Raw genomic sequence first — 14,642 nt, forward strand, 5'->3', positions numbered from 1 at the left:
ATTGATTGCCCTTGTTGTCATGGAATGCAGGAAATAGGATCACATCCTCTAGTCAGTGACTGTCAGGCTTCGGGAACTTGGCTTCCTCCCTCGTGGCAGTAAACAAGAAGATCAAACAAAAGGAACGTCTTACCAGTTCGATTCTTTAATAATCACAGTGAGAGAGAAAAGAACATATCTCCCTAGAAATGGCGGTACTCCCAATTGAGGCTCACTCCTCCCCCCTTATTAATCTACGTCACTCTTGTAATCTGAGTTTGTACCCTCTTTGCTTTCTGTTCTGAGACTTTCTGAGCTCTTCTTGACCTTGGGCTGAGCGGAGGAATGCTGTCCAGAGACGGTGTATCTGTTAACTCTCTCTCCCTCCCAGTGTTTCTTCTCTTAGCTGTTCCCCATCCAGTATTTCCCAGCTTCTGCCTTCTGAACTGTGCCCCTCTGCAAACCACTGTTCCAAATCTATACTGTCCTCCTGCTCCTGGGAAGGTTCAGGATCAGGGGGAGGGGGTGGCTCCCATCATTCTTCCTCAGTGCAGCCCTCCTCAGCACGGTCCCTGACAGTGACACTAGCCCCACACCCTGCAATTATGCACTTAACATCATCAGTTGTGTGTATGGGGTCCACTAGATGAGCAAGGACATTGGCCTGTGTACCTTTTCCTATGGAGGAACACCTAGATGTGAACAGTGGTATATGCATCAGGCCTGTTTATGTGCTGTTTATGTGCACAGCCACCAGGTGGTGAGACCAGCTGTGTACAACTTGACTCCTTAAATAATTGCCCCAATTCATTATATTATTGCAAATGGAAATCTTTTTTTTTTAGTTTGCTGTTTCCATCTTTATCAAAATGTAGTGATTTCCCATTTTCCTTAGTGACTGGAACGTGTGCAGAAGAAGGTGACCAAGATGATCAAGGGTCTGGAAACGAAGCCTTATGAGGAACGGTTGAAGGAGCTGGGCATGTTTAGCCTGGAAGACTGGAGACTGAGAGGAGATACGATAGCTATCTTCAAATATCTCAAGGGCTGCCACAAGCAAGATGGACCAAGTTTATTTTCTCCTGCTCCAGAGGGTAGGACTCAAACCAATGGCTTCAAGTTACAAGAAAGGAGATTCTGACGAAACATCGGGAATAACTTCTGATGGTAAGAGCTGTTTGAAAGTGGAATGGACTCTCTTAGGGGGTTGTGGACTCTCCTTCCTTCAAGATTTTTAAGCAGAGGTTAGATGACCACCTGCAATCAATGCTTTAGCAGAGATTTCTGCATTGTAGGGAGTTGAACTATCAGGGGTCAGCAAACATTTTCAGCAGGGGGCCGGTCCACTGTCCCTCAGACCTTGTGGGGGGCCGGACTATATTTTGGAAAGAAAGAAAAAAGAACGAATTCCTATGCCCCACAAATAACCAAGAGATGCATTTTAAATAAAAGTACACATTCCACTCATGTAAGAACACCAGACAGGCCCCAAAAATAATCCAGAGATGCATTTTAAATAGAACAACACATTCTACTCATGTAAAAACACGCTGATTCCCGGACCATCTGCGGGCCGGATTGAGAAGGCGACTGGGCTGCATCTGGCCCCCGGGCCTTAGTTTGCCTACCCATGAACTAGATGGCTCTTGCGGTCCCTTCCAACTCTATGATTAAGTGATTCCCTGATTCTATGATAATAATAATAATAATTTATTATTTATACCCCGCCCATCTGGCTGGGCTTCCCCAGCCACTCTGGGCGGCTTCCAAATGAATATTAAAATACTGTGATACATCAAACATTAAAAGCTTCCCTAAACAGGGATGTCTTCTAAAAATCTGGTAGTTGTTGTTCTCTTTGACATCTGGTGGGAGGGCGTTCCACAGGGAGGGCGCCACTACCGAGAAGGCCCTCTGCCTGGTTCCCTGTAACCTCACTTCTCACAATGAGGGAACCGCCAGAAGGCCCTCGGTGCTGGACCTCAGTGTCCGGGCAGAACGATGGGGGTGGAGACGCTCCTTCAGGTATACAGGACCGAGGCCGTTTAGGGCTTTAAAGGTCAGCACCAACACTTTGAATTGTGTTCGGAAACGTACTGGGACTGCAACTCTAACATGCTGACCTACAACAGTAGAAGATGTGCCATTTTTTTCTGTCCTGTTGCTTTTGTGACAACCTTTGAGTCAAGTGCATAAATGAATAAACAGTAAAGAAGGGATTTCAGGGCTCCCGGTAATACTTGGAGAAAGAAAAGAAAATAAGAAGAAAGAAAGAAAAAGATCCAACTTCAGCAGTCCTGGAAGGGCAGCTGACTGAACGAGCAAGGACTGGGTTTGCAGAAGATGAAATCTGCTTCAATTTAAAAACATTGCCCCTTTTCTATTGCTGCATCCCTTTCTGCTACAAGGTGATCCATTGAAACTACGAGTAACTGTCTTAGTAAACCCAGGTAAACTTTATTCTGTGCAGCAGTGCCTTAAATGTTGCTGCTGAACTGTTTTTCTAATCATATACTAAGGAGGAGACGTTGTAAGTCTCTGAGCAGCGAAAGGCCAACTGGCAATTGTATCTGGAGTAGGTTTCCAGAGCAAGATTCATCTTACAATTATGTCTTTAGTCAAGGCTGATTGCCCCAGGGACCCTCCAATGTGCTCTCCAGATGCAAATGACATTGAGAGCATTGCTGAGGAGGTTTCACCTCTCAGTGCACTTTTTCATGCCATGAAAAACAGAGAAAAGCCTAGGTGGATTTTCCCCTAAAATAATTGAAAGAGGAAAGTGATTCCACTCCAGGGAGAGAGTGACCTACTGAAATAATTTCCAAGCCATAGCAACAATCCACCTTTAAATGATAGGTGCTTTTCTGCTGGACATGTAACATCCTATACAGTATTATTGTTATTATTATTATTTAATGAGTTTTTATACCACTCTTCAGCCAAGAAAGGCTTATGGGTCACAAAAGAAAGTCAGTCCCTGCCCTCAAGATTACAGCCATGACACAGAAGGAAAACAGATTGTGGAGGAAGTAAACAAGTTCTTAGTTACAGGCCATTATTTTATTTGTCTTCGGGGTTTTTTCATTTCTATATCACAAATGCACATGCAAATATATCTCTGCAGTGCAGCACTCTAAATCTCAGACCAAAAGTACATAACAAATAAAATCACAGTAAAATATATTAAAGAAACAGGAGTACAAAATGGGTCATCTGACAATATTATTAAAAACATCGTTTTCATAAGAAAGCTTGGCTGAAATAATACAGTCTTAAGTTGGCACCTATGGCTCATTATAGAGGGAGCCAGCCCAATCCCATTAGGTGGAAAGAAACCAGCTCCACCACTGTTAAATGTGCCTCAGTGGCAGATCACAATTATCGGACAGCGCAGAGTGAATAAGGCAATCATTTGAGTACATAGACCCCAGGTTATTTAGGTCTTCATACTCATATGTATAGCGGAGTACTGTCAGCCAGTTGTCACCATCCGTCTGTCTCAGGAGACAATGGAGGATGCCTTTGGGGGTGAAGTCAAAGTGTTTTGAAGGTTGCAGTGCCTGTGGCTGTAGAGATTGATATGGGAGACACATGTTTTGTTGCAGCTGATGAAGGTGTCTGGCTCTGCTGATGCAGGGTTCATGTTGCCAGCCCTCATGTCATGTTTGCCGATGTCTTTGCAACACAGAGTTGGTCTGCCAAAGGGCCTGGGACCTGGAGCCTGAACTCTCCATAGAGTACATCCTTGGGGAGCCAGCTGTCTTCCATTCTGCATACATGACCAGCCAGTGTAGGCAGTGAAACAGGAGTGCCAACATGCTGGGCTTGGAAGAGCGCCTCTTTGTTTGAGACTCTGTCCTGCCATGTGCTGCCCAAAATCTTCCTGACACAGCGCATGTAGAAAGCAATGAGGCGTCACTCCTGCTGGTTGTAAATTGCCTGTGGCTCACTTCCATAAAGCAGCGTGCTCAACACGCAAGTCTGGTAGACCTCCATCTTAGTATTGGACATTAGCCTCCTGTTCTCCCATACCCTTTTAGAGAGCCAGTGCAGCTCCCACAACACTGGTATTGCATGTTGTCGGTGTCAGGATGCTGTCAGCGGCTCCCAGCTGGTTGCCCAGGAATTATAAAAACAAGGAAAAGTTTCTTACAGTCATTTTTCATTTCAATTGTTACACAGAGAGGCTATAGCAGGCTTCCTCAACCTCAGCCCTCCAGATGTTTTTGGCCTACAACTCCCATGATCCCTAGCTAGCAGGACCAGTGGCCAGGGATGCTGGGAGTTAGAATCATAGAGTTGGAATAGACCACAAGGGCCATCGAGTCCAACCCCCTGCCAAGCAGGAAACACCATCAGAGCACTCCTGACATATGGTTGTCAAGCCTCTGCTTAAAGACCTCCAAAGAAGGAGACTCCACCACACTCCTTGGCAGCAAATTCCACTGTCGAACAGTTCTTACTGTCAGGAAGTTCTTCCTAATGTTTAGGTGGAATCTTCTTTCTTGTAGTTTGGATCCATTGCTCCGTGTCCGCTTCTCTGGAGCAGCAGAAAACAACCTTTCTCCCTCCTCTATATGACATCCTTTTATATATTTGAACATGGCTATCATATCACCCCTTAACCTCCTCTTCTCCAGGCTAAACATGCCCAGCTCCCTTAGCCGTTCCTCATAAGGCATCGTTTCCAGGCCTTTGACCATTTTGGTTGCCCTCCTCTGGACACGTTCCAGTTTGTCAGTGTCCTTCTTGAACTGTGGTGCCCAGAACTGGACACAGTACTCCAGGTGAGGTGTGACCAGAGCAGAATACAGTGGCACTATTACTTCCCTTGATCTAGATGCTATACTCCTATTGATGCAGCCCAGAATTGCATTGGCTTTTTTAGCTGCCGCGTCACACTGTTGGCTCATGTCAAGTTTGTGGTCAACCAAGACTCCTAGATCCTTTTCACATGTACTGCTCTCAAGCCAGGTGTCACCCATCTTGTATTTGTGCCTCTCATTTTTTTTGCCCAAGTGCAATACTTTACATTTCTCCCTGTTAAAGTTCATCTTGTTTGTTTTGGCCCAGTTCTCTAATCTGTCAAGGTCGTTTTGAAGTGTGATCCTGTCCTCTGGGGTGTTAGCCACCCCTCCCAGTTTGGAGTCATCTGCAAATTTGATCAGGGTGCCCTTGAGTCCATCATCCAAGTCGTTGATAAAGATGTTGAATAAGACCGGGCCCAAGACAGAACCCTGTGGCACCCCACTAGTCACTCTTCTCCAGGATGAAGAGGAACCATTGATGAGCACCCTTTGGGTTCGGTCAGTCAGCCAGTTACAAATCCACTGAGTGGTAGCATAGTCAAGACCGCATTTTACCAGCTTCTTTACAAGAATATCATGGGGCACCTTGTCGAGTTGTGGTCTCAAAACATCTGGAGGGCTGAGGTTGAGGAAGCCTGGGCTATAGCCTCTTGGATAATGGCGTTGTCCCAAGTGAATCACACCGCCATCTCTCCTACTTCCTCATTCATCATTCTCATGCTCTCCTCTACGGGTGCTGCTACGTGCCCTCTGTCTTTGAGCTCTTTGTTCTCCTACCTTTAAGGCTCGCCGGGTTCTGGGAGATGGAGGGTCTCGAATGCTTTCTAATGACAACGTGTCAGCTGGGTGTTGTTCTGGCTCTCCTATGATTCCCTAATGTTCCCCCTCATCTGCCTCTGACCTGTGACCTCCCCTCAAACCCCTGTTGTAAATCTATACTGTATTCATCTTCCTCCTCCTCTCTGGGAGGGTCAGGATGATAAGGAGGTCTCCCACCATTCCTCCTCATCTGGCCAGTCCCTGACAGTCGGTAGTCAATGCCTAACAGCAGTTGGACTTCAGAATTCTGCACCAGCTGCAGCTTCACATAGAATCACAGAATTGTAGAAATGGAAGAGACCCAAAGCGTCATCCGGTCACATCAACGTCTCCTTCAGGTTACTAGTGGGTTGAGCCCCTGTCATCAAGCTATCCCAGTCCAGTTGCAGTCATAGCTGACAGATGCACCAGTTGAAGCTTGTAATAATGCACACTAACCTCTGAGGTAACCTGAACCACAAGCAACAAAGCTGAATAATAATAATAATAATAATAATAATAATAATAATAATAATACCTATACCCTGCCCATCTGGCCGGGTCTCCCCAGCCACTCTGGGTGGCTTCCAACAGGATATTAAAAACACAATAAAAGTTCAAACATTAAAAACTTCCCTAAACAGGGCTGCCTTCAGATGTCTTCTAAAAGTCAGATAGTTGTTTATTTCCTTGACACCTGGTGGGAGGGCATTCCATAGGGCGGGTGCCACTACCGAGAAGGCCCTCTGCCTGGTTCCCTGTAACCTCACTTCTCGCAGTGACAGAACTGCCAGAAGGTCCTCGGAGCTGGACTCAGTGTCCAGGCTGAACGATGGGGGTGGAGACGTTCCTTCACTTTGAATTGTGCTCGGAAACGTACAGGAGGAGTACAACCCTCTCCTCTAATGACCAGCTGGGATAGAAATTTCAAGCACAGAAGGGATCAAACATTGCTGGTTTCTCCACAGATCTCCTCCATCTCTGCCCGCCTGCCTGCCTTCCTCTGCTGCAGCTTGACTGCTGCCAGGCGACAGCTAACAAATAAAATATATGCCACTGTGGTGCTCAGTAATCAAGACCACTCGACTTCTGCAATGCACTTCAGCTCTCGGGGGCAGACAAACTCAGGACTGCATGTCAGAACTAGGGGAGTCTGCAGAAGCACAGCAGACTCTCTATTTTGGCCTGAATATATGTAAGGAGTCATGCAGCAACAGAGGGTGGGCTAAAGTCATGGTCCCTTGGGATTTAACTGAATATCTTTGAGAAGGGCAAGAAGTTATTCCAGATACCGAATCCCGCATCCTATTTTCATTTGGCTACCTCTCTGGTTTCTTAGATTTCAACAAGCACCGCCCACACAATCTCAGGCATATCTTCAGAGCCCATAAAAGCTAGAAAACCGATTTGTTTTTAATGAAGGCTGAGATTGTCTGCTATTTTCTTTGTCCTGTACCACATTCTACGCTGTTTCAGCACAGTCGAGGAATAACGATATATGCAACAGTTCTGCCTGTTAGTTCCTTAAAAAAAAATCCATTTCCTTTACTTTCTATAATGATAAAAAAGAGTTATGGATGGGTGAACCTCCCTTAGCTACATTCAGAACTGGGCTTTCGCAAATTATTGCACACAGAAGGAGGCAGGGATAGAGTCAACCGAGTTTTACACAGAGCAGACACACTGGAATTAATTAACATGGGTAACTTAGGTCCCATTTACTTAACTGCACTTCCGGTTACATCATATATCAGTGCAATGAGCCAGTTTTCTGCTCCTAGTGCCCTGCCTGTTTTTCCCTGGCGGTAACAGTGGCAGTAAAGCATAGGCAAATTTATTTTCAATAGTAACACAAGCTGTCTTGATATAATTATTAGGATAGCACAGCTCCAAGGATCACATTGCAACAGGCACATAAATAGTTTTAGAATATCCATATCATTACGTTATAAGGGACAACAGTGACTCAATTTCTGTAGAACTGAAAACAAATGCTTTCTGAATCTGGTCCAGTTAAGCAAAACATTGCTGTAGAAAAATTTATTGCGGAAAACGTTCAAACCTCTTTGATTAATAGCAAAGTTCAAGGGGCTATAAAATAACTCATTTTCTGGAACACTGACACTGTTAAGCTTTTGTTACAGATGCAATTTTGAAGATTATATAAAACCAGTACTTTTTTCCTGGGGGTATTCAAGGGTATGCAGCACCGGCACCTTTTTTTCCTAGAAGAAAAGCCCTGTGTGATGGCCTGGGATTCGGACTCGGAGGCTGAACCTGAGGAATCCCAGCCTGCACAGGAGTCCCCGCCTCCAGAACCAGCTGAGCCGGGGCTGGGGCTTGAGCCTGAAGGGTCCTCACCTGTGCTGGATCCTCAGGTGCAGGCACCAGCTGAGTCTGCTCTGGCTCCAGAGGTAATGGAGGACCTATTGCCTGCACTCCACTCTCAGCCCCGTCAGTGGAAGCTGAGGTTGCCTCTGGGTCCGGTAACCCTCCAGTCTCTCCCGAGCTGCAGAGGCTCAGGGCAGAGAGGCGGAGGGAACTAAGTTCCCGCAGGAGGAGTGCTCGCCTCCAGGCCAGGAGAGGCAAGTCAACTGTGGACCGGGGCCGCCCTATGCCTCGGGGCAGATAAAAGCCAGCCAGCCCCAGTCCCAAGTTGCGGGAGCAACATTGTTGGTAGCCTGTTCCTGCCTGCACCCTGTCCTGCTCTTCTGCCAGAGTTCCTGACCTCACCCGACTCCCTGCCTTGGACCCAGCTACAGCTTTGACGGACAGCCTCCATACTGCACCATCGACCTCAGACTGGACTCGGAACCCGCCTCTCGGTTAGCCCACAGGACCAGCACACCCTGGTTAAAAGTGTGGCCAGCGCAGGCTTTAGCATATGCGCCGCTGGGGTGCAAAGATCCGCCCAGCACCCCCAAATTTAGTTTAGCCCCCAAATTAACTTTTATTATGCCTATGCCAGACACCACGCTTACGCCTTATCTCTTGTTTACGAAAGAAGGGAGGAAAAATGAAAGAAACTTTTTTATTTGCTCATTTATTCACAATACACTTATACTTAAGTATACAAGTATTATACTTAAACTTATTAGTATTGTTTAGGCGCCTACTTAGGAGAAACATCTGTCGTGTCAAAGGTGCCGCTGACGCAGCTGCCTCATAGCAGTTCAATACAATACCTAACATAATATTTTGATGTAAGAGTTAATTTTGCGTGCACGGTGCCGTTGTGCATGACAAGCGCCGTCATTGAGTCAAGCGCCGCCGTTGTGAATGACAAGCACCGCCGCTGTTGTGGCGCGTCTTTGGTAAATGAGCGCACAAAGTCGAAAGTCCTTTAGTGAAACAGTAGGCATACATTTCAGTAATACCTAGGTATATATGTATTTTGGTTTTCTAGCTTGATCAAAACTATTTATTATTTCATAACAGGTAGATAGTTAAGAGCTTAGGCGGCTTCAGCAGTGGGCGCCTAGCGCCCCCCAGAATTCGGTGCCTGGGTGCCCCGCACCCCTTGCACCCCTGGGTAAAGACGGCCCTGAGTGTGGCAACTACTGCAACAACATCATGGTGAGGTACCAGCACCATTTTCTAGAAGAAAAGCACTGTATAAAACATACAGGATTGCTTAATTCTGAAATCGTGCAGAAATATTCAGATCAGGCCTATTTCTGTCCTGGGCATAGCTGTCAACCGTCCCTTATTTGGCGGGAAAGTCCCTTACCCCAGCGCTGTGTCCTGCTGCTGTCCCTTATTGATTATGTCCCTTAAATTTCCTGGGTTTCAAAGGAAGCAGCTCCTCTCCCTCCCTCCCTGCCGGCCAGGGAGGAGGGAGGCTCCAACTGTGTTGCTTGGCTGTGTTGCTCACCCAATAAGGAGTCTAAGAACGACTGGGGGGTGGAGCTTGCATGCCTTGTGCCGATCAAATTGCCTGCGTTGCCTGGGGACTCGCCTTTGCTCAGCGCTTCCCAGCGGAGAGGTGACCGTGGTTTTCCTTGCTGCATCCCCTTTGCCAGGTTGCTGCGCTGTGGGAACCACCGCTTGAGGCTTCGTTTGGCTGCTGGCTGGGCTTTCTGCCTTTGGCTCGGAGGGGCTCAGAAGTTGAACATACCTGTGCTGGGAAAATCCCTTTTTTGGCTGCTGATCCCTTATTTTTGAGGCCCCTTATTTTCAAATCTGTAAGTTGACAGCTATGCTCCTGGGTCAATGGAATCTTGAGTAGTTCACTGTTGTGTACATGTTCATCTTTTGATCACGTTATTGTCATTCAAACTCGGTCCACTGTGGATTGCATTCTGTTGAATCTGTATGATCATGGCCCATTATGGCAATTTGCAAAAATAACGTTATTCTGTTTGAGTCTATAGAGGATGACACGATCACCTGTTACATATTGTTATATCCCTTTTTTATTTTTCTTTGCTATTTACAGTGCTGCCGCTGCTATCTAGTGCCCCGTCGTCAAGTAGCTATCTGCCCCCAGGGCAGTTTTTAAGCCTTATTTACTTGGGGAGGGAAATGAAAAGAAAAAGCTTGAAATCGTTGTGTGACTGATGCAGATCAAGGCAGCCCCGTGGGGGAAAAACATTGCAACACAGCAACAGATCCTTCTTGCACAGCTTTAAATGGACACATGTAGATGAAAGGTTGCCAGGGGCAATTGCTGCAAGAGGCAGAGAGGACTGCAGCATTTTAAAAACAGACCAATATTTTGGATTATGTTGTGTGTGTGAGTCTGGGGCAGGATGATGCTCATGAATGACGATGATGGTAGGAAGGACATTAAACACATGGTTCAGATTACATCTGCCCCCAGCCCCCCAAACCCACAATGAAATGATGCAGAGGTTTGATTAACTGGACTGGCTGAATTTTTCCACAGTATTTTTCAATGAGGAAACCAACATAGTTCTTGTTAGGAGACTCTGACTCTGAGACTGCATTTATAAAAAGCACAGTGACTTCACCTTTTCCCCCTCTATTGAAAACTTTCAATAAAATATAATTTTTTAAAAAAATCTAGCTCCCCCCAAAATTCAAGAACCTTTCTCCCCCCCCCCCGCCAAAGTCAGTAATTGAAATATATGCAGAAGAAGAAGAAAAGTATGCTTTTAACGGGCTGATTACAGCAACACATTCAATACTGTGTGGATTTATTTAGTTTTATATGGTGTATTGGAATAATTGTCTGCTGCAATCTATGGTTTCATGAGAGGGGGCAGAGAACAGAGACCTGCTGTTCAAAAACCGAGCCCCCTCCTCTTAGAGGGGGCAGTGCTGCTTTGGGGCACAAGATTACCTCCTGTCTGACTATATCAAATGGGTCTGCTCTTGTTGCCTCCATCTTTCCCCTCTTTCACGTGGGAGCACCCCAGTTGAATATAAACCTTCCCTCCTTTTCTGAGTTGGTTAGCATATTCACTTCATTGATAACTGCTTATATGGCCTAACATTCTGTTCCTGCATTGGCTAGTCTGATGTGTATAAGTCACAGGGACATGAGCAGTGCTATTTTTCTAGAAAAAGAGGTGCCAGAACTCACCATGAACTCACTTACGAACGGGATGCATTCTGGAGGCCTGGCCGTATCCCGAAATCTTCGTAACTGGAGGCGCCCTTCTGTGCACAGGAGTGGCGCAATTGAGCGCTTCTGTGTTCGCAACCCGAAAGTTACGTTACCCAAAGGTAACGTAACCCGAGGGTTCAATATAATGGCAATGGCGCTCACCTGAGAGGTGCCAGAACTGAGTCCCAGCAAGTTCCGGCTGGACAAGAACACAACATTCTCCCAGGCAGTGCTGCCTCTGAGACTGGAGGTGGTATAATGCTAACTTGACTGGAAGCCATTGATAGGCTTTCCCTCCATTCAATTCTCTAATCCACTTTAAAAACCAGTGCTTTTTTTTCCTTTAAAAAATGTTTACAGGTATTCTCATTTTGACTCATGAAAATCACCATTATATAGATCAAATCTGGGGAAATAAATACAGTAAATACAATGAAACTGACCAATCACTGTGCCAGATTCCAATTCCTACTTCACACATTAAACGTCCGCTTCTGTCTGAGATTCAAGAAACACAGTGACAGGAAATGGGGCCACCATCAAGGGTAGCAATGGAACTGACGATTCACCGTGCTAGAAAAGAAACTTGTTATTATTTAGTTTCTTCTCCCGTTAGATTCACAAAATGTTTAGGGGTACCGTCCCATTTCGGAGTCCTCGCTACGTCTTGTGAGAGTGAATCTCATCATTCAGGAGTGGGGAACTGGTTTCAGCTGGATCCGGACTTTACCCAACCCTGTGGGCAATTTCGAAAGGCGGATGGGGTTGCCCGCCTGCCTTCGCTATGGCATTAGGTAAAACCTTCTCATTTGCCAGGCAGGGTTTGCAGGGGCCAGCAAACAGCTGATCGGTGGTCCTTGCCAACACCACTTCCTGCCCCTGGGTGGGCCGTTTGGAATCAAACTACTGTACAAAGATAAATAAGCATCACTTCCATTGCTAAGCCCACTTCACTCACTTTGCCTCTGGCCCCACCGAACACAGTACATAATAATAATAATAATAATAATAATAATAATAATAATAATAATTGTCAGGGGCTCAGGAGCAGAAGCACAGGGGAGAGAGGAAATGGAGAGTGAAGGAGAGGAATCCGAGGGGAGCGTAGGGGAGTATGACAGTGACCCGAGAGATTCCATGAGCTTCTCCAGCGAATCAGAAGATTCCCAGAAGGGGGCGCCGATGGTGAGGGCAAGGGGGGTCCCAGGGGGGACGCACCAGAAGCAAGGGGCCAGCGGGGACTCCCAAGGCAGCAGCGGGGGATCAGGACCAGCTCCCCCACCAGAGCGCAGTGGGGGGGAAGAGTCACATGTGTCAGGACCAGCCTCTCCTCCAGCGGGGAGAGAAGATGAGTCAGGGCTGACCACGCCCCCATCGGAAAGTGGGGAAACGGAGGGGAGGTCAGGTCCAGCTAGCCTCCCCGAAGGAGGGAGCAGTGACAGCAGTGTAACGGTCAGAAGGAAAGTGGGAGGCTGGGCGCGCGCGCCAAGTTCAAATGTGCAGGCGCGCGGGACAGCAGAAAACCCGGATTGGGAGCCAGGTCCTAAAGCCCGACGGAGGGAGGGGGAAGAGTCAGGGAACTCAGCGTCAGAAGAGTCTAGGAAGGGCGAGACCCCGACGGGCAGGCGGACCCAGAGGAGGAAAGAACAAAGGAAGAGGTGGAGCAAGGCTAGAGTCTTAAACTGGTGTCAGGGGGGAGGAGATTCAGACGGAGCTTCGGCGGTCTAAAGTTTGAGACGTAGCGCTGCACGCTGCGGCTGTGGAAGTGAAACTGAACTTCAATAAAGACTTTTATACTAAACAATGAAGCAGCGTTGGTCCTCTGTGAGCTGGGACCTCGGGCAGCTCTGACAGTAATAATAATAATAATAATAATAATAATAATAATAATAATAATAATAATATTATATTTATATCCCGCCCTCCCCAGCCGAAGCTGGGATCAGAGTGGCTAACAACAGTAAAAAAATAACACAGTTTACATAAAATCACAATCAATGAATTGAAATACATTCTAAAATCAATTCAGAATCAAATCAATTCAGAATCAAATTAATGGCAACCATTGGGCTGGAACGCTATGAGGATTACAGAAGGAAGGGGTCAGACTGCACCTTGGCCAAAGGCCTGGTGGAACAGCTCTGCCTTGCAGGCCCTGCGGAAAGATGTCAAGTCCCGCAGGGCCCTAGTCTCTTGTGACAGAGCATTCCACCAAATTGGGGCCACGGCCGAAAAAGCCCCGGCTCTGGAAGGATGTCCTTGAGGGTTTGTGGCCCTTTGGTTCCCCATGCTTACTTTATCAGTTTTTTTCAGCCCTACACAGGTGAGACAGGAATGATCTAGGGCTGCTGCATCCTTAGTGAAATGCTGTGATCCTGGCAATGCCATGCGCACCGATGGTAATTTTCACAGGGGGCCCTCAAACCATAGCTGTCAACTTACAGATTTGAAAATAAGGGACCAGCAGCCTTGAGAATAAGGGACCAGCAGCCAAAATAAGGGATTTTAGTCAACCAGCTCAAATACAAAGTGAAAAGGGACCACATAATTTGGGAGAGCAGCGCCGGTTTTTAGCCCTTCGTTTCCAGAGGTTGCTGCTCAAGACACCAGCTGATGAAACACTGCAATTAAATTACTACAAGCAGCAACCACTTTTCGCGCAAAATGAAGTCCAAGCTACAAAGATGCTGCTACAGTTCTGTATCTTTTCTCTTGTGCTCCATCTGCAGCTCTCAATTCCATCAGGTGGGGCGGGAGGAAGAGAGGGGGGGAAAATAGCGCCCGAAGTAAACCCGCAAATCAGACCATCTATGCTAGTCTACAACTACAAATCTATGGGAGAAGCGCTTGCGGTCCTTCCCTTGTAGCCCTTGGAACACCTGCCCACGCCTCTGCCTCCTCTTCCTCTTCCTCCTCTTCCTCCTCTCTCTGAATTGCTTTCTCTATGGTTGCCCTCGCTCTCCTCTCAAGGCTCCTCAGCAATTCATAGGCCATGCCAGGCTGCCCATCTCATCCGGGTCCTTCGGCGGCACAGCCGCAGTACGGCCTAGTGGGAGCATGAGTGGCGGCGACGGGCAGAGGGGAGGTCCTAGGCTTTGCTTCAATACCTGAAGCAAAAAGCTCCAACCAAAGATGTTCTGTGCTAGCAACCATAGAAGAAGAATGCATAAAGTCTGTTGAAAATGTATAATTTGCTCTTGGAGTGGCATACAAAAGATGAACAGCTTAAATCTGTAATGATACAATGGGCAAAAGACTTGGGACATAATATAGAAATGGCAGACTGGGAGAGGCTATGGAAAACAGCACCGGAATTCACAGCATGTTGTCCACTGAAAGAAAATTATATGAAAATGATGTGTAGGTGGTATCTGACACCTGACAAGTTAGCAAAAATGTACAGAACAAGTTCAACTATTTGCTGGAAACGTAAAGAAAAAGAAGGTACATTTTAACATAAAGTAACTAAAGTAATGGGACGCGGG

Source organism: Podarcis raffonei, chromosome 5 (genome assembly GCF_027172205.1).
Source record: "Podarcis raffonei isolate rPodRaf1 chromosome 5, rPodRaf1.pri, whole genome shotgun sequence".
Lineage (NCBI taxonomy): Eukaryota > Metazoa > Chordata > Lepidosauria > Squamata > Lacertidae > Podarcis > Podarcis raffonei.